This window comes from Ammospiza nelsoni, chromosome 11, assembly GCF_027579445.1.
Source record: "Ammospiza nelsoni isolate bAmmNel1 chromosome 11, bAmmNel1.pri, whole genome shotgun sequence".
In the NCBI taxonomy this organism is placed as follows: Eukaryota; Metazoa; Chordata; class Aves; order Passeriformes; family Passerellidae; genus Ammospiza; species Ammospiza nelsoni.
This window is the reverse complement of record NC_080643.1, coordinates 19825416-19852825: the sequence shown is the minus strand read 5'-3', so window position 1 is coordinate 19852825 and position 27410 is coordinate 19825416. Positions and strand designations below refer to the sequence as shown.

At 47.8% G+C, this 27410-nt stretch overlaps 1 protein-coding gene across 5 annotated transcripts in view; it reads left to right on the top strand.

Moving 5' to 3' along the window:
• The first annotated feature begins 482 nt into the window (after positions 1 to 482).
• Positions 483 to 27410, top strand: part of FBLN2 (fibulin 2) — a 99892-nt gene continuing 72964 nt past the window's right edge. For 2 of the 5 annotated variants that reach the window (XM_059480308.1, XM_059480303.1), the window contains exon 1: positions 19947 to 20166. The gene's annotated coding sequence lies outside the window, so the exon portion shown is untranslated. Of the gene's footprint in view, positions 631 to 6466; positions 6568 to 7290; positions 7459 to 19946; positions 20167 to 27410 lie in introns of those variants that run through there. The other 3 variants (XM_059480305.1, XM_059480304.1, XM_059480306.1) reach the window with 3 other exon arrangements.

Genomic DNA, 27410 nt, shown 5'->3' with positions numbered 1-27410 from the left:
TACACTGGAGACCCCTGGAGTGGGACCTGTGGGCAGCAGGGATCTGCCCAATGCTGCCTGAAAACCTCTCCAGAGCAGCACTGGCCCAGAAACTGGAACGTGCTGGGGAAGCAGACTGGGCTATTACGGGTCAAACCCTCACTACAGTGTTTTTTTTTTTTTTCCCTATTTATTTATTTTTTTCTTTCTGATGGTTATAACACTAATGGGCTACATTTTTCATTCTCTCTGGCACTTTTAATGAGAAACAGGGATATAGGAATATCCCTAAACAGTTTACATGTGTGCTCTGAATCTCAAAGTAAACACCCAGCCAAAGTTGAGGAGGGAGCCTGGAGACAGCTGTGAAAGGGGCGTTGCTGCAGTCTGATTTATGGGGTCAGCTATTCCCTTCAGCAGGAATGGGAGCCATGTCCAAGGCAATCATGGGCTGGCCTTGGAGCGTGAGCTAACCAGGGCTGCACAGCATTCCAGCCCTGTTGTATTCCTGCACAGCAGCATCCATAAATTCAGCAAGGAATTAAGTGCTGTATGTGGATGCCTCTCACATGGATCTAGCCCCAGTGCTGCAGCTTCAGCTACGGTGGAAAAGCAGAAAATGAAACATTGCAGCTGGGCTTTCCAGAGCAGGTAACGTTAGGAGTCATTTTTAACTTTGAACAGAGATGATTTTGTGTGAACTGGCTATATTTGTGCAGGATGAGATGTCCAAATAGTCCCTGTGGGGCTTGTGAGCTGGTTTTGTTCAGAACTTGGCTGTCTGTGTGTCTGTGCTGCCCAACAACAGGGATGTTTGCCTCATGAGATGATAACTTTCACATGTTGTTAGAGATCCATCACAGCACAAGTCAGAACTAACCACCTCACATGGCCTTCAGCTTTCCAAGATTTAATCATCAGGTTGCCAGGCCGGTTCAAGTTTTTATTAGCTCCACACCTTATCCAATTTGCAAAGCCTCTAATGTGAGGCCTTCCTTCTGGCTGGAGGAGGGAGCTGGTCTGCCAGCACTCGGTGACTGTCACCCCTTTTCCCACAGCACTCAAAACATGGCTTTGCTTTCTGCTTTGGATCATTTGCATTTTCAAAGAAGTGAGGCAATAGTGGTGACAATAACTGCATATTCAATAACACCACTTCAGTTTCTATCCCAGTTGGTTTATTTTAACAGAAAACCGGTTTTCTGTGGCAGAGGTGCTGCAAGCCTGAGGCTGGGATAGCATCAAAGAGCAGCTTATGCACGGGATAACTTCATGACATCTGGGGAAGCAGCCATTCTGGTAGTTTATTTGTGTAGTAGGTATTTATTACCATTGCAGGATGTTGCCTGGCCTCAGACCCTGCATTCTTGGCCTCAGTGTAAACATTTTTATTTAAGCCATTCACCAGGAAAACAATTATCTGTGACGAGTAATTTTAAGGGTTTGTGCACTCCTTTGTCAATGGGACCTTGCTGTACCTTCCAGCTTGCCAACGACCCACACTCACTGGCAGCAGGTTTCTGCCTGTGTGGGCTCAGCTGGAAATCTCAGCAGTGACAGCCCCTCCATGTGCTGTGTGTCACCTGGCTGGGCTCACAGCAGGCTCCTCTCCAAAATGCAGGTGCTGCTTGGGACAGACTCGTGTGTGAGTCCTGTGGGAGGACAGAGCAGCACCCGGGCTGGAGGGAATGAGACAAAGCCACAGCCTCATGAAGGAGGTGCTGTGAAGTGCTGCTGGGATTTGAGATCCTGCTGCAGAGCAGGGAGCTGTGGCAGGCTTAAGCAGGGTTTCCCTCTGTGTTTGTGAGCACTGGGATGAGACAGAGGTAGTCCTGCTCATGATTTGAGTGGTTTTTATGGGCTGATGTTTCTGGTAGTTCAGTGAGTGGGCAAAGGCATCAGGGAACTCCAGACAGCAAAGCAGAGCTTGGAGATGAGACTTGCTGTGCAGTGAAATGCAGAAACAGCAGATGGAAATCACACCCCACCTCAGGGATGAAAACACAATCCACTCATTTTGGGTGGCTAATGGAGTGTGTTACAGGGGAGGGGAACTCGCAGCTGGAATCCAGGTGGGAATACCCAGGCTCAGAATGATGCCTTTACAAATTTCTAGACTTCCTATCTCCCCCCTCTCTGCATCCCTTCTGGCTTTCCCACCGGAGTCTCTCCTGTGCCCTACCCTCTGCCATACCCAGCTGACAGATCTCTGCACCCACAGAGGATCCTGCTGATGGAGCAGAGCTGGGCGTGGGTACAAAAAAGCCACATAAAAACAGCCCACACAGAAAGAGCCCGTGGGCTCTGGGTCCTGGCTGGCAACCTTAAATGTTTGTAACGTTCTGCTGAAATGGTTTTTCAATGCTTTATCCTTTCTAAATTAGGAGCATGTTTCAGAGTCATAAGGGCAGTCACGGTGGCTCCACGGGATGCAGCCTGCTGGTGGTCACTCTTATCTTGGATATTTGTTTTGTTTACAACCTGTGTGTAATGTGCTGCAGCAAATCTAAAGTGGGTTTTGACAGTCTGCATTAGCCAGCTCATCCACCATGGAAAGAACCAGAGCTTCCCCTGTTCTTTGAAAACTTTCAAGGTCAATACTGACAGTCTCAAAAGAGAAAACAATAAGAAGAAATGCGTTGTTTCAGTTACATCTTCAGCTTCTCACTCTCAAAATGTTCAGGTACAGAGGATCCAGTGAGAGGAACTGGGATGGCCAGGGAGAAATGGGAGATAGACTGGGAAAAACCACCACTCTGCCTGCTCACTGCACACCTGCATGGCTGTCAGACTTGAGCCTCTGCTGTGTGTTTGGAAATCAGTCCAAGCTAAAGCATGTCTGACGTGCTTGGTTGGGGTTCCTTGGCAGCTTTACGTGTGACAAAGCTGAAGGTAACCAGCCCTGCCAGAGGGGCTCTTTCTGCAGCTATGGGGCAGCAGGAGGGCTCGCCTTGGCTGTCCTTGCAGCCTTTGCCACCTCCTCACTGAGGTGACATCTGCTGGTGTCACATGCTGATTCCCATCAATTACTAGTGGTGGAAAAGTTTGAGAACCAGGAGCAGTTTCAAGTCAGGTTCCAAGACGGGGATAATTTTTGTGCTATTTCCCTTGAAGAGCCTTTTGATGTTAGATTTGGGTACATTTCTCAGACATTGGCAGTAAAATGTAAGAAGCTGAAAGAATACTTTATCAAATGCAGCTTTTAAGTGCCCTTGCCTTGCCAGTACATTAAATTAATGGCAAGTCACTGTCAAGCATGCTCGCTCCTGGCTTGAAGAATTAGACTTTACTCTGTTTCACATGTACGACCTGTTTTCCTCTCAGGGCACTGAATGGGTGTAGCAGAGAGTAAATGTGACCAAATACCTGCAGAAAAATTGGCTGATGATAAAGAACGGGAGATAGTTTCCCTCCTAAACTGTGGTTTTCTTTCATTCAGAAATGCTGGGTATTTCTAGTTAGGCTCACTTCATTAAATCCTGGTTGTATTGGTTCTTCAGTGTCACCTGAAGTGAAAGAAAAATATTTTAAGTAATCTTATGTTGTTAAAAATATGGCTCAGAACCACAGTAATTACTGTGGGTACTTTTCACACTGCAGGAATCTTCTCCTGGGAGCAGCTTCTTTACCTTTTCCCTGTCACAAGTTCAACTGTGCAGGTCCCAGCAAACCTTTACAGGTTGTGGTGATGAGATATCCCCAGAATGGTGTGAGCTGTTCTGCACGGCCTCAGAGTATGCACAGACTGTAATGGATTTGTTTGGATTGAGCTAGTCCATTTCTCTTGTATGAAATGTGCTAGAATAGTGACTCTCTGGTATTCTAAAGCAGCAACATCTGCTGAAAGCTTTTCCTGTGTGAGCTGTGCATTTCTTATGTTTCTCAACCATACACTGCAATGAAAGGCACGCTGTGGAGTGGCCTGACTTTGGCCAAGGGGGCATTGTTTTCTGTGGCTTTGTGACATCTTCCCAAATTCTGAAAAACCGTGGTTGGATGAGGACACGCAAACAAATATTTCAGTCTGAGCCTGCTCTGCTCCATGGCCGTTCAACCAGAGCAGCACCACTTTAAAGTGGGAATGCCAGAGCCATGTGGAAGGGAGGAAAAGATGTGGCAAATTTGGGTCCTACAACTTACAGGGGCAGAAGAAAGGGGCAGAGGACACCGGTGGTGTTGTTGCACTGGTCTGCAAGTTGGAAATTGTTGCTTAGGAATCACTAGAGACCTTTTTGTTTTGTTTTGTTTTAATCATCTCTTAGCTCTGGAATTTTAAAATGGCACATCTCTCTTCTGGTTTGGTGCCACTTCTGTGGGGCTTTTGTTTGGGAAATAAGTTGTTTCTAGGTGGGTCAAGGATTAACCACCCCATGTACAGAGGTTTCTCTGTGCTCTGATTCCCTGTCTGTCCCTTGGGACAGTGCTACCCTCTCTCTCCTTTGGTGCACAGTGCAGAGCTCAGAGCTTCAGGAGAGTTGGAGATGCAACAAAAAATACAGGGCTGGATTCAAGTCCAAACTTTTCTCCTGAAATCAGATTTCCAAAGAGTTAGTTGTGCTTTCCAAAGCTAGTCCCTGAGTGGGTATGTGCTTATCCCACCCATGAGGATGGCTGTGTGGATTCACATGACCTGCCTTATCCTTTCAGTCCCCAGACAACGTTGTCGGTTTTCTTTCATTCAGAAATTATGGATATTTCCATTTAGCCTCACTTCATTAAATCCTGGATGTATTAGTTCTTCAGTGTCACTTGAAGTCAATGCAAAATATCTTAAGTGATCTTAGGTTCTTAAAAATATGGCTCAGAAACAGAGTAATTTTTTTTTCTTGGACAAATTAAGTGAAAGCACAGGCCACCAGCATAGGGCTCCAATTTTTGGGTTAGGTTTAGGACTTCCTGAATTTATCCAGGTGTGTGGTGCTCTGGTGAGGTGCAGCTTGCACCCCCTCTTTGATATGAGGAAGGATTTGGGAGCCTGAAAGTATCTCCCATGTGCATCAATTGGTCTGATGAGAGAATTTAAACCTACCTACAGACTTTACCTTGCTTAGGGCATCATGGCTTTTAATAGGAAAAGCCGCTGCTGGAGTGATTTTTGGGAGTCTCCTGTAATTCCTGGTTTAGTTTTATCACAGTCCTGACTCCTTTGGTCTCTCCTGGTGTTCCTCAGACACACAAGGAACACACAGGTGGCAGGTGTGGGCTTGCTGTCAGCTCAGTCCCAGTCTCAGTGCAAACCCCAGACAAAGCATTGCCCCAGCTCTGCTCCTGCCGCTTCAGTGGGGCCAGCAAGGGGCACTCACGGGCTCACCACACAATTCACACAATTTAAGGGGACTGTGACTCTGCTTTCAGAGCAGCAGTGCTCACACTGCATCTCCACTCGTGGAGAGAGAAATCAGAGTCCTCTGCTCCTTCTGTGCTTTCATTTTTCTTCCAGATGAAATTCAAGACTGTGTAGGAACATTTTGGGAGGGCTGATTGTTTGCTGACAAAGTAAATAGCATTTTTCTCCCTGGTTAAAGTTACACAATGATTTTGTGTAGTTAGTCCATCCCTCAGGGTGTCCAGCAGCAATCGGCAGGACCCTTCCCACATACACTGCAGCATCACACAATAACACAGTCCCACTTTCCCAAGCACTGGCTGTGATGGAGACAGGATACCACATTTCAGAAATGGAAACTCTTACCCTGCTACTTTTCCCTAATTGTATGCACATTTTGTCTGTGCAGACTTCAGTCTTGCCTGTGAATGGGAGTCGAGAGCCAGGACCAGCTCCAAAGTTTCCTCAAATGTTGCATTTACAGTGTCATAGATCGGGCCAGGCTGCCTTTGCTGTGAGGAGGAGGAGGAAGGTGACCAAGCACTGCAGGGAGCTCCCGGCCCTGACTGCAGCAGTGGATTCTGCTGCATGCCTTGGCTGCTGGGGATGCAAATCTGGCAGCCGGGCCATGGATGCTCTGGTGCCTCCACCAGCTGTTTGCAGCTGTGCCCAGGCCCAGGTCAGGCCAGGCTGGTGCTGCTGGGCTGGGCAGGTGGCCTCGGTGGGACACTGCCATGCTCCTGCTGCTCTGCCCTGCTGGCTTGGGCAGCTCCGACGGGCACCAAACAGGGTCTCTCCTTCCCATAACCAAATGCCCGGGAAGACAGAGGAGCCCTTCCGTGTGAGAACATCCCAGCAGTGTCTCAGAGCTCCAGGGCTGGCCTGAGGGCCCGGCTGGAAGCAGCAGGTACTGAGGGGACAGAAGGGCAGGGTGAAGCCGAGCCTGGTGCCCTAAGGAGGTGGCAGAGCTCTGGATCCAGGACAGGCGGCTCCCTCTGGCTGAGCCCCCTGGGCTCACAGGAACGGCCGTGTCTGGCAGGGAGCAGCTCCTGCCTCACTCCCGAGACCCTCTGAGCAGGGATGCTTTCCCGATGACATAGTGTTTGTTGCGGGGACTTGGTTCGTCCCAGGGACTTGTCTCTAATTTATCCCAGGATGGGTTTCTATAAACAGTCGCTATTGTCACACGACAACGACGGGACGCTCTCGATGAGCAGATCGGGCTCCGAGCACCGAGCGCTTCCCTGAGGGCTTACGGCCAGGTGAGTTTGGGGCTGCTTACATCTCAGTAAGCAGCTGTGGGACAAAAAGAAATTGAAAAGCCCTTAGAGTACAACCTCGAAACCACCTTTGGTCGACAGAGCGGCGTTAACCTGGGTAGAGCCAGGTGAGGCCCCTCAGCCCCGGGACAGGCGCAGCGCTCATCTCTCACCCCCGGCTTTTTCTTTTCCTTGGTAGCTGCGGTGCCCCGGAGCCCGTCTGGGGGCTGCTCCGGTCCCCGTGAGCCTCCCCGCACAGCCCATCCCATTCCATGCCGTTGTCCCGGCGTGTGGGGCCGCGCTCCGCGGGGCTGCCGTCCCGCCCGGCCGCTGTCAGGTTGGACAAACCCCGGCGCCGCTCGGCCCCGGCGCCGCTTTCCGGTCCCTCCCTCCGGCCCCGGGGTCCCGCGGCCCCTTCCCCGCCGAGCGAGCGAGCGGCACGGCCCGGCCCGGCCCGGTAAGTGCGGGGCGCGGAGCCCGGGCGCTCCCGAGCCCGCTGCAGCCCCTCACCCAGAGCCCTTCCCGGGACAAATGCGCGGATATTTCCTTGTGCTGTTCCCCTCTTTCTTTTTTCTTTTCTTTTTTTTTTTTTTTTTTTTTCCCTGTTGGTTTGAAAGCGGCAATTTTTCAAAGGAAAAAAAGTTGCTGTGGATGTTTCGGAGCTGTCGGTTTATTGAAAACAACTCGCTGGGTGGAGGCGAGAGCGGGGCGGGGGGAGTGTTTGCACAGCAAATGTCATTTGGCGCTGGGGGAGAGCTGCCCGCATTGCTCCTCAAACGCGTCCGCCGAGCCGGGCAGGCTCCTGAGCCCAGCGAAAACCAATGGGGAGTGCGAGAGGAAGAGGAGAAGGTAGATGGCAGAGCTGAGAAAAGCGCTCTGTGCCTGCTCTCGTTGGTACGCTCGGATTTGTGGAGTGAGCGGCGTGCAGACGGGCCGGGGGCTGTGCGGGACAGGGCAGGGATGTGCCGGGGAAGGCTGGGGCACCAGGCTCGTGGGGTCAGGGGAAGCCGAGCTGCAGAACCGCTGTGTGCGTGCAGGGCTGAGCCCCAGCCAGCCTCCCCTCGCCTTATCTCCTCCCCTATCGCCCGCAGCCGTGAGCAGCAGCCTGGCGGTCCCTCCGAGCCGAGCCGCCCCAGGATGAGGTCAGAGGAGGAGGATTTGGGCACACGGTCCGTAACACCTGCAGGAAGGGCCTTGGAGCTGGTGTGTGCCCCACTGGTATCGAATTTTCTCTCTCAGCCTTGGGTTTTCTTTGGAAAGGAAAGTCGCCGTTATTGCCAAGTTATATTAGCGTCGAGTTTGGTTTCTTTGCACCTATAGGCGATGAGTAGAGGGGCGGTGTTTGGAGATTGTGTGGTTTTCTAACAGATCGTCAGCACCCCGGTTCTCTCCTTTCCTCCTGCTCCTCATGACACATTCTTGCTTTAGGCATCCTGGTCCTTTCAGATGCAAATGCAAGCTATGGATACATCCCATAAATGTGTCTTTACTTGTAGCTTACGTCATTTAACAACAAAAACTACAGCTCGTGCTATACAGTTAATGGGTGTAAAATCGTCTGAGAAGATTTTGGACGTAAACCCCCCCTTATTAGTGGAATGGATGAAATTAGTTTTATTATGAAAGATTTTCCTCTAATGACAGAATGGAGCCTATAGAGGCCAAACCCTAGTCTTTTAACTAGTTCTTCTCCCGAGTGGCATCAGCTGGACCTTCAAAATCACTTTGAAGACAGTTATACCAGCATTAATAGGGCTGATGTCGGCCCAAAAATATCTTCCAAAAATCACACTCTTAATTGGCATTGCTTTGTTGGCAAAGCTTTCCCAGTGCTGCCTTACTCTTCAAGAGCAATGTTATTTTAATTGCATCAATGTATTCTGTCATGAAGGCAGTGCTCTGAGCAGGGTTTATTGAGTTCAGTGTAGAGCCTGGACCTTTAACTTTTCCATTAAAGACAAGAAACTGATGGCAAAGCCATGGAGCTCTGAGAGCTCCTCAGGTGCCCCACTTCTGTGGGACTGCTGGTCTAAACACACTGCATCAGGCTATTCTGCAAGTGGCAGTGGAATAAATAATGAGTAAACAGTAGCCTTGCAGTGTATATAAATACCAAGTAAAATGGTTTTCTTTTAGTTTAAGTCAGTTTTTGTGACTGAAGAGATCTCTCTTTACTTTCCATCCATCCATTTTAATACCTTTTCAGTTGCAGTAGATAATTATTTGATATTATACACTTGTAAATTTCTCTGATCTGCTCGAAGCTGGAAGAAATGGTGTTCTGCATTTTTGTGCACTGAGTGTAGGTGGCCTCTGAGAGGTGATGTTGGGCAGAGAGTCCCCCGCAGTGCTGGGTGGCATTAAAGATGACATTCCAAACAAAGCTCTTTCTGTCCCTCTCAGGCATGAGCAGTGGGAGGGCAACAACAATCCCCCATCTCAGGGGGCTGGGGGCGAGTGGGGCTGAGGATCAGCTGGATCCCACTGGGAGAGGCTCGTGAGGTGCCAGGGAGCCTCACAAAGTGCTGCTGAGTCACTGCTGCAGGTGTGTGAGATGGAGCCCCCCAGGCACCCCAGGCTGCTCCCTGGGGCTTGGTGGTGATGGCAGTGGAACAGCAGCACAGTCAGGAGGTGGCATCTTCTGCATGTGATCATCTGTCCCCAGCTGGGATGGAGGCCTGGTGTTGGACTGCTTGGAAACTGCTTTGCTGGACAGTTCCTCAGTTCCAGGAGGGGACACTGCTGGGGCTGCCACGCTGCCAGAACCTCTCCAGCACTGCGGGACATCCCTTCCTCTGGATGTGCAGGAGCAGAGTGGCTGCAGGCCTTCTCCAGGCTGCTTCCACACTGTGATTTTGTGCCTTTTTTGTGTGTACTGGAAGCTCTGAGGGCTCCTGTTGCTCTCAGGCTGCAGGGAGACTGTGGGGAAGGAAGGGACCTTGGCTGTCCCTCCCCATCGTCCCTGTGTCCCCATGTAAACCAAACCAAGCCTCCTGCCAGCCTCGCCTCTCTCCGCTGCTTTCTTTCCTTAATCCAGGGAGATGAGAAATCTTTACAGGATTGCTCTTCCCTTTCAAGCTGTTCTTTGGAAACGCTTCCATGCCTGGGAGTTTCTTCCCGTAGTTTGTGGGTGCAAGGTGGGATTTAGCTGCTTCTGCCAAAACCAGAAGTGTCTCTTACATTCTGCAGAGATTCTGGTGGCTGCTGAAAGACTTGCCGTGGGCACACACTTTCCTCCAGCTGCCTTCTGGCTGTTGAGCAGAGGAAAGCAGAGTGCTGCTGGCTGGGGCCTGCCTGCCTCTGCCATGGGCCTTTGACCTGGGGGCCACTGTGATCTCAGGTGGCCTCACAGTGCCCTGGGAGCTCTCCTTCCTCCTCGGTCCCAGGGCTGAGTGTGCTGAGGTGTTTTTCTTAGTTGTATGCAGATCTCTAGTGACAGAAAGAACCATGACTCTTAATTATTGTGCCTCTTATCTCCTCTTCGATGTGCCACCCGCCCATATGTTTAGAATAAGGCTCTGATCTCGTGATATGGGCTCATGCATTCACTTTTGTTTAGCTTTTCCCCCCATTCTCATGCATTAGAAATTTGGATTTCCTTCCAGCTCACTGGCATAACATTAACCTTTCTTTCTGCTGGAAGTGACATGTTGCCTTTAATAACAGGGGCCTGTATTTAATATCCCAAGAAGTCCTTTCCAATTCCATGTTCGTACAGATCAGGAGTTAAACAGAAGAGACTTGGAAAAGGGCTTTCCAAAAAGCACTTTGTTCTCTCCTGCTTATGTTATTGTGGTCTTTCTGTTGGAAATCAAACAGTCAAAACAAGCTTAGGTACGAAGAAATGCAGCTCACTTATGGCCTGGCCACTCCTCCTCCTGTTGAACATGACCAGAGCAAGACCAGACAATTTGAGCTACGTTTTCCTTCTAGTGCATTACAAACCTAACCCATTATTCATGAAAATGAAGCTGTGTTAATTGCATCCCTTGCTTTGCATTGCGGCAGGCGTACATTCCTGTCTGTCTTGTTTGCTAACGAGCTCTGTGGGTTGGAGCAGAGGCAGGGGGAGGTTTCAGCCCTGTCACTGATCACTGGCTGCAGCCTGCAGAGAGGCCAGGGCAGTGTGTGTGAGCAGAGATGTCGCTGGCATTTACTGCTGGGTGCACTGGAGCCTGGGGCTTTCCCAGCCTGGGCTGGTTTTTATGAATGAAGGCAGGCAGGGCGTGCCCAGCCCGGTGCCAGGAGTGCTCTGTGGGTCCCTGGCACAGCTGCACGGACAGACAGACGGACAGCCAGCTGCCATGGGCTGGGCTCAGGCACCCCAGCAGGTACCTCCTGCTCTTTCTGTGACATGAAGGCTGAGGAAGTGCCCTCCACACTTCGCAGACTTTCTGCCTATTTTGGTAGGAATTTTTTTTTTTTTTTTTTCATTTGTGATCCTTGGCAGGAAACTTCTTTTAGTTTAGTTCTAGTTTTTGCTCCTGACTCTATTCACTGAGAATACCTCGGAGATAAGGAGCTCATTTTTTCCTGTATCCAGAAAACCTTTTAGTAACTGCTAACCCCTTACACCTGTACACATAAGTCAAGAAAGGATCTTAATGCAGTTTTGTCTAGACTGCTGATGGAGAGGGAGAGAGAAAAAGCAATTCCTGGGGCAGGCATACATGACATTTTGGAAACAGAAAATACAACCAGCAAAGATTATATCCCCACCAGGGCTGGCAGAAGGGGTCTTATGGGTGTTCTTAATCCACCTCACTGCAAATCCAGCCAGGTTAGCTCAAACCACCTTTGTTTTTGACTTGAAGTAGCTGAGTCTGCACTAGCACAGTGAATGTTCCCTCTGTCCCTCCTGCCAGACGTGTGGTGGGGGACTACCAGCCAGCTGCTGGTCCTCAGCCAGCTCCTGCTGTGGCCAGGGCCAGAGACACCGTCTGTGTGTCCCCGGCTTCACTGAATGAGAGCTGGGCTCTTTGGCCAGCAGCTGCTTGAGATGTGCCCCTTGCACTGTTTGCGCTGTCCTAAATCATCTCAGCTTGGTGCCTGCCCCCGTCTCATGGGAAATTCCACAGGTCCCTGGTGCTCGGGGTGGGCCAGCTGAAATCCTTCTGGGCATCAGTGAACAGCTCTTTAACCCAGGGAATGGCAGACCTGTTCTTCTGCCTGAGCATTTGTGAACCTTTTAGGATGATGCTGCATGGGGGTTAGGGGATGCCTATGGGATCTGAATTCCCATTTAAGTTTATAAGGCAATGTGTTGTCTCAGTTTCTGTGGCAATCATATTTGAAGTGTTTTATAGAAAAAAACTTCTAGGACTGCTGCTTTTCCATGTTATGTTCTTGCTTTGGAGATGAGGTTACTTATAAAAAAAATTAAGGTGAAAGCTGGAAAAATTCTTTTGCTGGTGTCATGAATCAGACCAGAATGAGAGAATGCATTTAAAATTCTGAAGTGAAACCTTTTCACAGGAGAGTGTTACTTAAATATACGTCTGGAATGGGGAAAAACACCCACTTCTGCAAAAGATTTTTTAAAAAATAATTAAACTCTACTGTTTAGAAATGATTAATTATTGTAGCATGTGAGTGCTGCAGAGTTTCATCTACTCACAGTAGTATTTCAAATGATTTAAAGTTGTTTGTTCAAGGTTTGCTTTTAGTATGTCATTAAATGTCATGGATTTATTCCAGCTGTCCTCCACAAATGTATCACTTGTGAGGGATTTTGCATGGGAACAGGCTGCCAGATTTTAGTTTTGATAGCAAAGCCCAATTTTGTTTTATTTTTAATCTAGTTTTGCTTTGCTAAACTAAGCGGCTCAGAGTGGAGTTGGCAGAGAAGATGGCAGCAGCTCTGCTGGGCCCAGAGTCAGGGTGGGCAGCTGGTGCAGAGCCCTGAGCCCACTGACCACTGCATGCTCCCGGCCCTGCTGGCCTCTGCCTCTGCACAGTTCCCTCCAGCACTCCCTAATTTGCTTTGGACAAAGCCAAGTGGATTATCTCGAGCCACTAATTAGACTATTGAAGATAATCCTGCTGCCTTTTGGGTTTGTCTCTTTTTTTCCTGACGTGAATCAGCGAGGACTGAGAGAGGCTGTTCCTCCATCCACCTGAAGGAGCTGGGCTGCTGAGCCTGCCCAGAGGCTCTGCCAGCTCTGTGGAGGCCAACTTTTTATTTATTCAGTTTCCATAAGCAGGACACTCACATCTGGTGGCACGGCACGTCCTGTTCCGATCTCCTCTGCTCACGCGTGGAACTCTGTCCTGCAGTCCGTACAACATCCAGTCTGATGATCCTGAATGAAGGATCTTGGGCATGATTAATGTATAACACTTGGATGGCTGTTTGGGAAGGATATAATGTGATACAGAGCAGATTGGTTTGGGGGATTTACCACTCAGTTCTGAGCTGGTGAAGCAGAGTAAATGGCTCTGCTCAGGAGAGCTGCAGAATGCTCAGAAACACTTTGCCTTTAGAGCAAAACCAAAAATGCAGTCTGCTTTCTGACATGCTGTTTGGTTCCTGGCATGGCTGCCTGCATATCCAGGAGGATATGTCCTGTGGAAAGTGTGTGTAATAATTCGTGAGCTTTTTTAAAATGCAGATGTTAACAGCAAGAGTGCACGATAAGCAATCTCTCCTCGCTTTTATTAAGATGTTTGCATTCTTCTCAAGGTGTTGACATAGCACACTATGCCCTGGGGTGCTGCAAGTGTCTGAATATTTAGGATGTGTAAAAGAACATTTAATAATGTCTCTCCAGTCTGGGCAAACAGGTTAACTTGAGTGCATCACTTCTATTCCTGCATTTAAATAGAGTGAAGTGAAAGAAACTCACTGGGATTTACTTAAATTTACTAAAATCTCTCTTTCTGTGACAATTTAAAAAATAAATCAGCACATTATGATGTTTGCCATGAAGATGAAGCATATGCCTCGACCAGACAGCTCATGTATGTAATTCTTGGTTATGTTTGTGTGGTTTGGGGTTGCTTGTCTCTGAGGGTGTAAATTGCACTTAAATTGTGTAAATTGTGTCTTTGTGCAGTGCTGGGCACTGTGGCACTCCAACATGCAGCCGCACAAAGTTCCATATTGCTGTCACAGCTGGGGGATGGCTTTGCACTGGGAAAACCCCCCACTAACTGGAAATTGGAACTCGATAATTGTGTTGGATCTGGGTGATCTTCAGGTCCCTTCCAACCCAAATCATCCTGTGAAAACAGGCAGTGGAGTGTGTCAGGCAAGCGTGTGTGTGTTTCACATAATCTCCAATGGGTTCAAAATTAAATGTTTCCATTTGATTTTAAGCCTGCTTTTCAAAAACTCGTTTAAAGAGTCTAAATAACATCTGCCATGAGTAATGTTTGGGCCTTAACAATGGGCAGGACTCTCACATTGGTGACTAAGAGGGCTGCAGAGCTGGGTGTTCTCAGGAGCAGAGCTGAGGATTTCTCTAGTAACTCGAGTAACAACTTCCAGTCTTCCCTCAATGCTGTTTTTTCCTGATGGGTAAATCAAGCAGGTCTTGTTTCCTCATTAAAAAGAAAAGCTAAGTGAAAGAAGATAAATGCTTTCTGCAAAACCTCCTATTTTCATCTTTGTTTAATTACCAGGTCTTAAGTTGCAGAGTGACTGTCATCCATCTGACCTGCCTCCCGTCCCCTCCCCTCCTCAGTGACACTGATATTAGAAGTATGGGAAAACTTAGACTGTTGGCAAAATGGGTGGAAAATCAAATGTTTCATGTTTTGCTTGAACATTTTGTGGTTTCTCCTGAAATTCTTCGTCTGAAACAAAGGATGTTCTTTGTTCTTTATTGGGAGGCTTGTTTTTACTTGAAAAAAAATATGCAATGTCATTGTGGATTGCAGAAATTTCTACAGAAATGACATAAGTTCTCTACAAAAACATATTTTTAAGACCTGGGAAAAAAGGACACAGTTACGAACTGCAAAAAAAATTGACTGGTTTGATGTTTTTTTGGCAGATTCTTACAAATATATTCAGAGTCAAAATGTTAGTGATTTGGAAAAATTTTGAAATAGAGTAATTTCACATGACCCCCTCTTGGAAGCTTCTAGGTTTTGCATTCTTTGCTCCAGCACAATTCCCACTGAAGAAATACTTCAAAAAACAAAGATTATGGATTCTTTTTAAAGTGTCATTCCTTGCTTTTCGGGTAATCGCGCTGTGTTTATGTATCTTAATCTTACCCTGATTGATATGATCAAAACAAAGCACTCACAGATTTGTTTGGAGTCTGCAAAGGATGTGAAACTGAACCACGAGACGGGCGGAGCTGGCAGGCCCTGGGTGCCCAGCGCCTGCAGCTCGATGTGGGGGTGCTGTGGGGTCCCCTGGCACCCTGTCTGTCCCCTGGGCACCCCATCTCCTGTCCCCTGGCACCCCATCCCCAACTCCCTTGCTCTGTGGCACCCCAAGGGCTCCCTGTCCCTCCCCAGCAGTGGGCACAAGGCATGGGAGCAAGCAGTGGGGTCGGGGGGATGGTGGAGATCTGAAGTGGGAGGGAAAGGTGGCTTTGGGGCCTTGTGGTGGTCCCACACCTCCTGCCCTTCCAGCCGGGCTGGCTTTCACTGCTGGGCCCGTGCTGTTAAATAGCTGGTAGTTGTCACTCCCTCAGTGTTCCTTTGTTATTTGAGAGTTACTGAGACACTTAATTGGCTGTTCATTAGCTGCTTTAGAGAAAAATAAGGTTAGATTAATCATCATTTCAGCAAATTACAGCCCGTTCTGCAGGCTAATGGAATTAGGCAGTGAAGAGCTGGCTGGAGCTGTGCCCTGCCCTGGCCCTGCGGCCCTGCGTGGCCTCAGCTGGAGGGGCACAGAAACCGGGGCCACCCTCACCTGTCAGGGCTGGGGCACCCCAGGGTGGTGGTGAGGAGCAGGGAGTGCTGCTGGGCACAGGGCAGGGGCTGCCTGGGGCTCGGGATTCCCCAAAGCCAGGCCCTGGCACAGGGTGCCCAGAGCAGCTGTGGCTGCCCCTGCACCCCTGGCAGTGCCCAAGGCCAGGCTGGACACTTGGAGCAGCCTGGGACAGTGGGAGGTGTCCCTGCCATGGCAGGGGGGGAACAAGATGAGCTTTAAGGTCTCTTCCAACTCAAACCCTTCCATGACACTGTGCTATAAACACAGCCATCGACAGAGACAACTGTTGGCTCCATTCCTAACCTTTGAGGTCACTTCACTTCCTTTTTGTTGCTTTTGTTTTGTAAGCAATTGTCACCCCAGTCGAGATCAAACTTCTGAGCTCAATGTTGAATTCACCCTTGAAGAATATATATTTTTCTCTGAAATAGTCCATTACATTATTCCAATTTTTACCTTTCCAACATGCTAATTTCAAACTGGGTTTGGTAAATTATGCAATAGGGAAGATAGAGCTCTCACCTTTGCTTTAGAGTAAAGGTCAAGAGCTTGAAGACAGGAAAGCTCGAAGATGAAGAATGCAGTTGTTAGAAATCCCACACAAGGTATTTGCAGATGTTAAATATCAGGGCAAGGATTTAAAACGCAGGTTCTTTACATGAAATTGCTTTCCTGCCTTCTGGCCAAGAGTTAAAAGATCCCCCAAAGGTTTTCTGTTTTCTGCCATCTTTTTGTCTTACATCTTTCCTCTTCCAGGATCCCTGACTGTTTCTTCCCTTTAATCTCTTTTAGGGGCCCTCTCTTGGCTGTTGAAAAGCAGCTCCCCATCTGCCCAGGGCTGGTGGGTGGAGAGAGGAGCAGAGACCTCTCTTCCCCTTGCCAAGTGGGACTGCCTCGGCCTCCCTGACCTGATTTAGCAGTGGTTGGGCCATTGACCATGTTGACTTTGGGATAACACAGAATCTGCTTGCACAAAAGCTGGGCAATAGCACAGCCCGTGTTAGTTTGCACTTCACCCTTCTCTGAGCAAACACGCAGGAAATGCCTGCATCAGGCTGGTGCTGGTTGTTATTCCTGGGGCTGGACCTCAGTGTGGGGCTGGGGCTGTAGCAGCAGCAGGGAGAGGATTTGGGGACTATTCTCCCTCTGCACCTTCTCTGGTGCATTCATGCTTGGCAGCTCCACAGCGGGTGTAACTCTCCCCTGTGCACAATTTGGGAAGAAGAGGCATTTCCTCCTCCTCTCAGAGTAGTGTTCTTGTCAAGCATGATGGCAATTGCAAATTCAAACCAGAAGTAGATCAATAACAATAGAAGAATATTAACAGAAGAGTTAATTGATAAAGTTTAGTGGGTTTTGGACGCTGTTAATTGCTTAGCTGATGGCAACCCTGGAGAGGATCAGATGGGCCTCTTCCATCCCAACATGTGCAACATCTTCATTGCCAAAGATCCCAGACCAGATGCCCAGGGCTTTGCTGGGTCTCAAGGGCCTCACCAGAGCTGCCTCAGTGTCCAGCCTTGGCTTTGGGGATGGTGCTGGCCCTCAGCAAGGAGTCCCCTCTGTGCTGGGACTGCGGTCTCTGCTGCACCAGGCACCCAGGGGAAGGGAGACAAGGGCCTCAGCGGCCCCTCAGTCCCCCCTGGGCTCTGGCAGGGGGAAATGAGCTATTTTAGGGCCCCGTTGGGGTGGAGGAGGCAGCCCCAGCATTGCCCTGGCTTTACCTGGGTCAGGCAGCCCTAGGCTCAGCTTTGAAATGTGAGGCAGCTTCCTTAAGCATTGCAGGGGGTAAAAAGTGAATTAACCATATCATAGGCACATGGTACTTCCCTGCTCAGATTACACTACAAAATCTGGGCAGTTCCTAAGATAGAGCTGGAAAAGGGGATTTGGGAGTGTGAGCAGCACTTGGAGCAGAGCACAGCTGACATGGCTGGGAACAAAAGGTGACAGGAGAACTCGCCACATCTGCACTGCTGCTCATACACAGGTCAGCAGAAATCTTTCCTAACTGGACATTTGTTGCAAATTTGCTGGGAGAAGTGTAGAATAACTTTGTTTGAGTGCTGGCTTTGCTTTGTGCCTTGCGTCCTGCTAGTTGCAGAGCTTGTGTCTGGCTGAGTTTCACTTTGGTTTTTGTACTTTGTTTTCCAGATTTACTTTTTAACTGTTCTGTAGGCTCTAAAGCTGTGGCTTAATATCTCCAGTTTGATGCAGTTTAAAGACTTAAGTACAGAGGGGCGTGTTTGCTTTGTTAGTTAAGGCTGCTAAAGCTGGGTCTTTGCTGCTCGTGGACAAAGCTTTTTGCTCTTTTGCAAAATTCTCCGTAAGCAACACATGTGTTTGTGCTATTAGTCAGATCTTCATGGGCTTTTTTTTTTGTTTTCTCCTCAAAATGAGCTTCTTACAAAAAAAATTATTTTTAATGCCACTTCTGGCCTTTTGACTGGGAATTCAAAGTTTTACCTCACAGGCTGGAGCGAAAAGTTAGGTTTGTTTTTGTTAATGTTAGTGAAGGAGTAGCAGTGATTCACTGTGACAGGCTGAATGTGAGCCATATGAACCGAGCTGCACAGGCATAAAGGAGACTTGTGCTGCAAAATATCTCCCAGTAATTTAGATTTTGACACACTTACCACTTCTCAAGTTGCATTTCCCCCGTCTCCTCACACTCCTGCCCTTCCCCCACCATCCAGGATCTGATGTGATGGAAAAATACAGGCATTGTCTCTAGGATTAGGAATGGCTGGGCTAAAATTGTGCTTTTTGCTTCTGTGGATTTTATTATAGCGGTGTGAGAGCTTCCCAGAGACACGGCAGTGATTATATACTCTTACATAAAGGGTCTGAAATGACAACTTTCTGGGCTGCAATGACAGAGTTTTGAGAGGATCATTGCTGTCCCTGGGAGCGTGCAAGGGCTGTGGGCTGGTTTGTGTCCCTGGGACGGTCCGTGCTGGTTCCTGCTCCAAGCAGGGTGAGCTGTGTGCTGGAGCATGGCTCCCACAGCTGAGGGGGACAGGGGACAGCAAACCCCAGGAGCTGGGCACGGGGCCACTGTGTCCCACTCTGGGGACAGCATTCTGCAGAGCCCTTTGTTTCCAGTTAAACACTGCCGATTCCTTTTGTGTGTGTGTTTTGGGGTTTTTGCTGTAATTCTCCTTTTCCCCCTTCTTTAGTCTGTGGTTTTCTTGTATGAATGGCAAATGGAGGCTGTTTCAGTGTTGACTCAGATGGTGCATACTCATAGCAGGACTTCATGTCCAGCATTTTTATTGATTAAATATTGTAGCATTGGGGTGTGGAAAGGAATGGCAAACGGCAGTTCATACCATTATGAACATGGGGTTTCTTACCAGTCAGTGAAAGGCAGAGTATAGAGCTGTGTGTGAGGGCAGTAAGTGCAATATCTGTAAAATAGAACATATTTTAATGGCTCTTAAACTTGAAGATTGAATTCTGTTCTCTTAGGAAGTATATCCTGAAGCTACAGCAGACACATGCCAGGGGCAAGGAGAGCAGAATTTGGTGTTGCAGTGAATTTGTTATAACCCAGTGGCCCACTCCCAAGTCTCTTTCTCCCTGAAGTTATTAGCCAGGACCATGCTGGAAGTGGGGATTCAGCCAGACGTTAAGGTCACGTTGTGACCCACCTTTGCTGTTTAATGTCCAATGTGAAGTTTTAAAAGCAAACCAAAAATAATACATTGGATACTAATCTTGAGGCAAAACCCCAGCAAAATGTCTGTCATCGGGTTTCAAATGATGCCTTGCTTCACTTTAACAATGAGCTATCCATTCTATGGTCTGAATTTATGGAATGTTAAACAATTTCTGGCATTACTGTGCCCCTGCAGGAAGAACAGATGGTACTTTCGAATGAGTTTTGCTATGGGATAAAATGTTCCAGGTCTTCACCAGATCATACCCATCTGTAAGAAAGGAATAGCATTTGTGTAAAGCAAACAAGATAAAGTCAAACAACTCAAAATCTCCTGCTGAAGGAAGAACAGTGCCTGTGGGCTGAGATGGTAGTACAGTTTGGAAGGTAATGTGGAAAGGTACTGCTTAATATTATTTTAAAGGTGAACACTGTTCTTGGTGAAACATCCCAAACAGGAAATCTCCTTTAACAGGCCCTGGGAGGCAGTGGTCAGGGTGTGAGTGGTCAGCGTGTACTGTGTATAACAAAAGCACATTATTTTTATATATTGTTTGATTTATAGAGGTTTGGCTCTCTGAGAAGAGCATGGAAACAATGAAAATCCAGATCCTGACAGTCCTTATCATGCCCATGTGTAATGTGGCCACCCCCACATTACTGAGAGGAGCATCTCCATCTGGATGCACACCTCGCACCTTCATAGAAGTTTGTCTTGTAGGTGAAACAGAGGATTGGCAGAGTTGTGGGGTGTTGCACCATTTTCCTTCTCCATTCCTCTGGATGACCAGGAACTGCTGGAGTGATGGAGTCCATATTTTTTTTCAGAGCTCTGCTTGGATTCTCCCAGTTGACCTCCAAGGGAATGATTGCTTTCTCCTCCCTGGCCTCTGCAGTGTTGTGGTCAACATTTGGTGAAGGAATATCCCCTTCAGTTTATTTCTGTTCCTTACAATTCTGTAAGCTTTGTTCATATTGCCCATAGAGTCCTGCTTTGCAAAGTGAAAAATCACAGGCTCTGCAGCTTTATCCACCCAAAATTAAGGTATGTATCATGTAAATCATGTATAGTCTCTGTATGGTGTGGTGCACAGCTGTGGGCTTCCCACCCCTGGAAGTGTCAAGGCCAGGCTGGACAGGGCTTGGAGCAACCTGGGGTAGTGGAAGGTGGAACTGGGTTATCTTTAAGGTCCTTTTCAGCCCAAACCAGCCTGGAATTTTGTGGTAAAGCTCGGAGCAAAGGGACAATGCATCCATCCCAAGTTTATTAATTGCCCTCTGGAGAATTACCCAGCCCTCCACTGATTGTAGAGAACCTCATCAGCAAGGTGACTTCTAGAAAAATGGTGCTAAACAGCACCAGTGATCTTCTGAGAACTTAAACTCACACACCTCTTTGTTCTGTTATTGTTCTTTGTACTTGGGATACCCAGGACTGTGCTATCGGCCCCTTGCTTTCAGAATTGAGCTTTCCAATTCGGTGTACGGTTTATTACTGAAACCCGGTGGGAATCTCCCCCGTGGCGGCTCCAGCTCAGCCAGCTGGGTGTGCACGTCTGGCTGGGCTGCCAGAGCGTTTCCATCAGGCGGGTGAGGCAGGGCCGTGCCCCAGGAAGGGGCTCTGCAGGTGCCTCTTGCCTCAGAGCTGCAGGGAGCGCTGACCGGGGACTCTGGACAGCTGAAATTCCTCCCACTGCACCCCCTCTGCTTTCCTTGGTGGGGCTTTTGTCCTTCTTTCATTGTTTAAAATACCGAATATTCTCTACTCTTGGGAAATTTCATTTCATCTCTCATGTTAGTAACTTTTCCATCCCTAATTTTCCTTCTCAGTCATGTGCTGGACTGTACATAACTAATGTGGAAGGAGGGACTACAAACTCATTCTTTTTCTTTTGTAATAATTATTTATTTCCCCTTGTACTAATTATTTACTTCCCCTTGTATTAATTATCTTTACAGTAATAGGATTTCCTCAGCTGGAAAATAAAATAGTTTCCTTCCCTTCCAAAAGATCATTGACCAAAACATAAATATGTATTTTAATGTGCCAAGACCAAGCAAATTGTTTGTACTACTCAATACCACTTTAGCTGGAGTATTGTTTGCTGTGATGAGAATCAGATTGAATTTACTGTTTTGTCAGTGTGTTCAACAAAACCAAGATGATGATAAAGGAAAAAAAGTATTCTTGTTTAAATTATGTGTGTGTCTATAAGATAACATATACACTTATTCAGTCAGCATTTTTTGTTAATGCAGTATCATCTGGTTTGCTGGGATTTCTGTTTTGAATATTCCACCTGTGGTTGCAAGTGATCATGGGTTTACTTGTATTGGGTGATGATCAGTAAATTAAAGTATTCAAGAGTCTGGGTTGCAAGCTTGCCCAGCAGATCACTGTAACTTCCTGTGGTGTATTAGAAAAAGTAAGAGTTGCTTTCCTAATCTCATTCTGGTTTGTAGACTGAATATGGTACAACCACAAGTTGTTCTGAACACAAGAAGTGCACGTGTGCATCTGATGGCAGAATCTGTCCCAGGGCACTTGGGCACTTGGCAAACTATCACTGAGTGCGCCAGCTTGGGGTTCTGTGCAGAAACAGGAAAAACCTAGGCTCCTATCTCCAGGAAATTATTCTGCAAATTAAGGTTACCCCCTGGACAGTTTGGATCTGTTCCCTATGAAAGGAGGGGAGTCAGGATACAGGATTCCATGTGTGCTGCAGGCAAAAGTGCAGGATAAGCCCGAGGTGGAAGATGGGGCCATGCTCGTGTGACTTCTTTAAGCTCCACCTGGAATTATTGTTGTCTCTGCATGATGGGCTCCGAGATGGAATAGCAGAGCCGGCTTCTTTCCTTTTCAGCTTGGTACCCACCAAAACAAATTAATTCCATTATCTTTTATGGAAATTTTGTGCAGGAACACTTGGGATTGAGGGATTACATCTGTGGCTGCTGACTGATTAGCAGCATGATAGATGCAACTTCATTTACAGGGATTTACTTTCATTCATGAGGAAAAATTGAAGGTTTCTTTCCAGCACTTTTTTTTGCATTAAAACTTTTCAAAGTGCTCAACAAATGGTAGGCTTTGATTTCCATTTGTTTAATGCCTGTGGTAACCAACATTTCAATGAAAACATTTTAACCAAGTTTTGTTTTAGCTGAAGAATTTAATTGCTATATATAATAACTTTGATATGGACTTTGTTTTGTCACCATGTGAGAGGAAACTGTTCCCAGGGAATGATCACTGTTGCTTTTCATGGATTTTATTAATTTATAATTGGCAATATGCCTCATGGTACGTCCAGTCCATACTCCAGATATGTTCTTGTCTGCAGTCCATGGAGGTTGAGAAGGCATGTGCAGGAATGCTGAGTTCCTTTTCTTCAGACCAGAAAATCATGTATTTTGTCGGACGCTCAACCAGATTCAGTAATTGGGTATTTTTCAGTACCCAACAGCTAGACTTTCACCATTAATCACAAAAGTGACAAAGTCAGGACGCAATTACGAAAAAACTATTTGCTGCAAATTTGCTGTATTGACATTTTGTTTTGACACTGATCTGGAATTAATTGGCAGACTGAAGCAAGCCCCTCTGAGTTCCTCTGGAGGGTCTCAGATGCATTCCTCCGTTCTGAAGCTGGAGTTCAGAGGCAGCTCTGGCTCACAGGTACTCTGTGCAAAGCTGCCTGGCAGCTCCCTTCAGCCTTCCTGGGATGAAAACCATTGTTAATTATTTCCAAATTGCCACATGGCAGCACACAGGGCAGGAAAGGCCACTTGCTAAGCTGTCAGTTAAATAGTAGGCTTTCTTTGGCCTAATTTGGATTTTAGATGGGGGTGGGGGAATTTTCTGTTTGAACTGTTTGGAAAGAGCTGCCTGAAATAGGTAGGGAGTGCTCAGATGTTCCAACCAACGCATTTCCCATCAAAAGGTCTGTATTGCTGTCACTGCTTAGGGGGCAGTGGGGTTCAAAGTGCATAACAGGAGACTGGATTACAGAAAAGAAACAAATGCAAAACTTAAATGTGCTGCTTACAGAGAGTTCTAAGTACTTTCATGGAGGAAAGGAGAAAGGGGGAGAGGGAATCACAGAGGGAATCACAGAGGGGAATGGGAGTGACATCTCAGGTTTTGCATGCCATGTCCCTGCAGCAGGCTCTTTCCTTGGTGAGAGGCACTGCAGCCCTGCAAATGGGAGCTCTGTAAAACTCTGGGAAGGGGCAGGGGGCTGGAGCATCCTGCAGGGAGGTTAGAGGAAGGAAGAGAGAGAGAAATCTAATCCAGGATCTTGAAAGGATATGTTTGAGGGGCACAGTTGTGAGATTGTGCAGGGGTTGTGCTTGGGTTAGTTTTGGGAGTTGGTAAATATCTAAATAGTGGGGAACATCTTGGAAACTAGGGGTTTTGTTCCTTCCTGAGAGGGAAGAGGGGAGTGCAGCTCTTTAAATAAATGAGAAAAAATTCTTTATTTCACTTATCAGAGCAGCCTCCAGCATTGACAGTGCAGACCCAAGCCCAGAGCCCAGAGCTGGTGCTGGTTCCTGGGAGCTGTGCTACCCCATCACAAGGTTGTCTCCACATGTGTGCGGCTGCTCAAGGTGCTGTGGAGCTCAGGGACCTGCCTGCTGCCAAAAGAGCTCTCCCTGTGCAAATTAGTTCATAACTTATGAGCTTTGACAAGTTTTTGTTGGCTGTGCCTTGGGAAACATTTTTGAGTGGCTGTTGCTGAGTTTGCTTTAATCTTTTCCCAGATTTCTTTGGCTGGTGTGGAAATAGCTGGATTATTTAATTGTGTTTTTGAGGAGTATATGTAGTCACCTGAAACTTGGTGATGTAAAAAGAAGAGAAAAGATGTGTATCAACAGCAAAGAGATTTATATTCACTCCAGTGTAAGAGTTTGGCTCCTTCTGCAGCAGAGCTGTGACCCTGGCCCCACTGTCAGGACTTGCTGAGCCTCCTGTGCATTGTCCAGAGAGGAACCTGGCCATGGTGGGTTTGTCAGGGATTCCGTGGTGGGTTTGTCAGGGATTCCGTGGTGGGTTTGTCAGGGATGCCATGGTGGGTGTGCCAGGGATCCCATGGTGGGTTTGTCTGGCATCCCATGGTGTTTGTCAGGGAGCCCATGGTGGGTTTGTCAGGGATCCCGTGGTGTTTGTCAGGGATCCCGTGGTGGGTTTGTCAGGGATGCCATGGTGGGTTTGTCAGGGATGCCATGGTCAGTTTGTCAGAGATCCCATGGTGTTTGTCAGGGATCCCGTGGTGGGTTTGTCAGGGATCCCATGGTGGGTTTGTCAGGGATGCCATGGTGTTTGTCAGGGATCCCATGCTGGGTGTGTCAGGATCCCATGGTGGGTTTGTCAGGGATGCTGTGGTGGGTTTGTCAGGGTCCCCATGGTGGGTTTGTCAGGGATGCCATGGTGTTTGTCAGGGATCCCATGGTGTTTGTCAGGGATACCATGGTGGGTTTGTCAGGGATCCCATGGTGGGTTTGTCAGGGATCCTGTGGTGGGTTTGTCATGGTCCCCGTGGCAGAGTCCTGGGCCTGTCCCTGCTGCTCTGGTCCCTGTGCTAAGTTCCCCATGTCCCATGTGAGCCCTTCCTCTCTGGCTCCTGGGCAGCTGCTGTGCTCCCACTGAGTCACTTTGGATCTGCTGCACCTGCGACTCCCAATGACACCGAATTTCACTCCTCTGGAATGCAAGTACCTGCCCTGCTGTGCTGGGCTGGGCTGAAGGGGAGCATTGACACAATAGCCCCAAGACATGATTCTCCCCTCCCTGGCTCTGTCATTCTCTTGGAAAAAGGCTGCCTTTGCACTCTGGGACTTCAGAAAGCCTTCAAACCCTTCACATTGTGGAAGAATAAGTCCCTGAGCTACCTGGTCACTTCTGTTAATAGTTGGCTACTTCAGCTGAAATACCTCGGGTGATGCTTTTCCATTAGTGCAGCATGTCAGGTTCCTGTTTGGATTTGAGCATGGGGAATGTCCTGGGAAGCTTCTGGAGCATCTCTGCCCAAGGGTGCTTCTGCTGGGAAGGGAGTTTTCATCGGAGTTCTTTTGGGAGGCTGTGTGAGTTTTGATCCCATCCTGCTTTCTTCTTGTTTGTCTCCTCTTGAGTTCGCTGTTGAATTAAGTAAAAATCCTCCAGACTCCCAAATGTCCATTTTTAAAAGCTTTTCCATGAAAAGAGGGTTAATGATAACTGATTTCCTATTGAAAACAAAGCTGAGAAAAACTGCCTGCAAAAGCTATGACTCCTGAACAGAGGCTTGTTTAGCCAAGAACCAGAGTGTTGACAACTCCAGAGTGCTTTACTCTCAATAACAAAAAGCAGCTTGTTGGACTGGGATTCACCCTGAGGTTCATCCTACCCCTCTGCTCCTTCTGCCCAACACAGGGGCTCAGCTCAGCTCAGATTCCACAATTTGCAGGCACAGATGATGAGCCCTGGGCCTGAATGTTGCATAAGTGCAGTGATGGAAACGCTCCTCCCTTTTCATTCATGCTCCCGGTGAATAGCCTGCAGTTCCCTCTGCGAGGAGAGCAGCAGTCCATCCCTTCCAGCAGCCATCCCTTCCCTTCCAGCAGCCATCCCTTCCAGCGCCTGCTGAGATCACAAATTTCCGGATTGAGAGGGTGTGAAAGGAAGATCTAATCCATGGGCTGGCACAGCCCAGTCAGGACTTACTGGGTTTAGGGTTTTCTTTTCTGGTTTTCATACAAGATTGAAATGCTCTCACAAATTTCCATTTTCTCTTGCATTTAAAAGGGATTGTTTTAAAATTGTTGTTTCCTTCCGTCCCCTCCCTTCTTCCTCCCTCAGTCTAAACTGTGACCGCAGGCAGGGAGAGCTGTTGGCAGCCGCAGCAGCCCCAAGCTCTGGCTGGGGAGAGGTGTGAAAATGCTTGGACTGGGGAAATACATTCCCCTTGCTCCTCAGGACGGGTGTGCACATGTGCTTCTGCTGCTGCCCTGCTTTCTGCAGAGCTTTCACTGCTGTGAGATAGGTTCAGCATCACCGAGAGATTCACCAGCATGGAGCAAGGCTGTGTTTGGTCCCTGCTCATGCACAGCCTGAACCTGCAGGGCCAGTTTCAGCTGGCTGGCACTGGGGAAGCAGGAGAATGCTCATGGCAGCTCTGTGGGCTGATGAACTCGCTTTGTGCACAGGCAGTGAGTGCCAGCCCTGCGCTGGCTGTCCCACAGGGTTTTTCTTTCTGTCTCTGAGCCTTAGGTGTGGATTCCTGGGCAGCCCAGTTACACCAGTGTGCTCCCAGTACCCAGCCACGGCAGGGACTGCCCAGATGGCTGCCACCTTCTGCTCTGACATCAGCCTGGCACCTGGCCCTGCTCACTCTCAGAAGCAGGAGATACAGATCAAACCAGCATTTCTGTTACTGTCGTCCTCGAACATGGCAGTTTAGTGAGGGACTGAGGGGTGGGACAGAGAAAAGGATTGTTCTGTCAAAGCCTCTTCACAGGGATCTGCAGCTGGTGAAATTGCACGTACATCTTAAAGATGGAAATCAGTGGGTTCTCCTACAGTGCACTGGATTTATTCTCATTACTGCTTTTTGTTTATAAATGGCTGTTGCCTTTTGTTCAGTGAACATTTGACAGAATGCTCCTGTGTTCCTCCTGTGGCATCTCTTCCACATGTGCCCACCTTCTGTATGTCTCTGGGGCACCCTTCACACAGAGACATTGTCTTTGGGTGAAATCTTTGAAGGAGAGTGCCTCCTGTCACCTCTGCTTACCTAAAATAAGCTTTCTGGTTCAGCACTGAAATGAAACCATCTGGAAAAAGAATCTCCCAATAAAATGCTCCTCTTAATTTAAAGAACTTGCACATTTAAAATGTCTAGATCTCCTGTGGGAACACACTGGTTTCATCAACATTTTAGAGTAATACGACTGAACAATTTTAATCAAGTCAACATTCTTCCTTTTGGTTTTATGTTATGGCTTTGAAAGAAGTAAATCACTTGGAGTATATTGTTTTGAAAAAAATGTCAAAATTTATAACTTTTTGGCCCTAAACCGAATTGAAATAAGCGTCTTGAAATCTTGTTTTATTCCCCTGCCAGGAGACAGGAATATGGTGTTTTTCAGCCAGGACTAGTTACAGTTTTGATGGCTGCTGCTGTTAGCCCTGGATGTCCCATCACATAAATACTGGGTTCATCTGCTTTCCTTTCCCATGAAAATGTGTGCCTGCAGTTCATGCTTATTTGGACTGTTTGTAAAGCTGGTTTTCCATAAAGTGTCTTTACT